Source organism: Propithecus coquereli, unplaced genomic scaffold, assembly GCF_000956105.1.
Source record: "Propithecus coquereli isolate 6110/MARCELLA unplaced genomic scaffold, Pcoq_1.0 Scaffold252, whole genome shotgun sequence".
NCBI classification, from domain to species: domain Eukaryota; kingdom Metazoa; phylum Chordata; class Mammalia; order Primates; family Indriidae; genus Propithecus; species Propithecus coquereli.
The window spans coordinates 4,085,470-4,087,163 of NW_012148086.1; positions in this window are offsets into that span (position 1 = coordinate 4,085,470).

A 1,694-nucleotide genomic window follows, 5' to 3' on the forward strand; every position below is an offset into this window, starting at 1 on the left:
TTTTTGTGAGATATTTTTGCACAGAATAGAATTCTAGTTTGACATTTTCTTTCAATACTTTAATAGATGTTTCTCCACTGTCTTTTGACTTGCATTGTTTTCAAGAGGGCTGCTGTTATTCTTATATTATCCTTTGTACATAATTTGTCTTTTTTCTCTGTCTACTTTTAAGATTTTTCTCTATATCACGACTTTAAAGCAATTTGATTAGTATATTCCTTGGTGTCATTTTCTTCATGTGCTTCTTGTGATTGGGGGTTTACTGAGCTTCTTGGATCATGGGTTTGTAATTTAAATAAATTTGGAAATTTTTCAGTCATTTTTTCAAATATTTGTAATTAATTAATTTGATAATAAAACTCTGTCACCCAGGCTAGAGTGCCATGGCACCAGACTAGCTCACAGCAACCTCCTGCTTCAGCCTCCCAAGTACCTGGGACTACAGGTGAGCATTACCACACCTGGATAATTTTTTCTACTTTTTAGTAGAGTTGGGGTCTTGCTGTTGCTCAGGCTGGTCTCAAACTCCTGAGCTCAAGAGATCCTCCCACCTCAGCCTCCCAGAGTGCTAGGATTACAGGCATGAGCCACCATGCCCAGCCTCAAATATTTTTTAATCCCCCACCCCAAACCTCAGGAACTCTGATTACATGTATATTAGACCAGATAAAGTTGTCCCACAACTCACTGATGCCCCAGGGTGTGTCTGAGAGACTATTTGCTAAAGAGAGCATCATGCATACAAGGGAGCTAGATGCTATTCACCAGGACAATGGGAGAAAGACTCCCAAAATTTCAGATATTTTTGAGGCTGTCCCTCCTATCACAGGCCTAGAACTCTAGGAGGGCAGGATGGTTTGGGGGGACAGGCCTGCGGTGCCCTCTATGGGCTTACTACCCAGAGGTGCCTTGGAACTCTGTTCTCCAAATTCTGGTACAGTGCTCCTCAGCTGCCCCAGCTGCGGCTCAAGTGGGCCCAGGTGCAGCTTCAGCTGCTGTTCTGAAGGGTACAAGCAGTAAGCCTTGGCAGCATCCACATGGTGCCAACTCGGCAGGCATGCAGAGAGCATGAGCTATCCAGTCACGGTGGCTTCCACCTAGATTTCAAAGGATGCATCAAACACCCTGGGGGCCCAGACAGAGACTTATCACTGGTGGGTGGAGCCACCACAGAGAGTCTCCACCAAGGCAACGCCAAAGGGAAATGTGGGGTCAGAGCTTCTACAGAAAGTCCACACGAGGGCTGGACTTGCCTAAGTAGAGCTGCAGGGGTAGGGCCACCACGGTGACCCTAGAACTATAGAGCTACCAGTGTGCAGTCTCAGGTTAGGAGAGCTGCAGTCATGAGACTCCACCTCAAGAGAGCTACTGCATGGCCTAAGCCCAGCAAAGGTATGGGGGCAGGGCTGCCCAAGGCCTTGGGGGTCCAGCCCCCACACTAATGTGCTCAGGATGCAGATGGGAAACTGGAGTATAAAACAGAGGGAGACTTACTTTTGTATTTGATACCACGTGCATGCATTACCTATTCAAAAAGTAAATAAGGTTCCTTTGGGTAGATGCCTAATAGTGCTATTGCTGGATCGAATGGTACCCAAGTGCCTGTCAATCCATGAGTGGATTATCAAAATTTGGTATGTTTACAATGGAATATTACTCAATCATAAGAAACGACAGTGATCTAGCACCTCTTA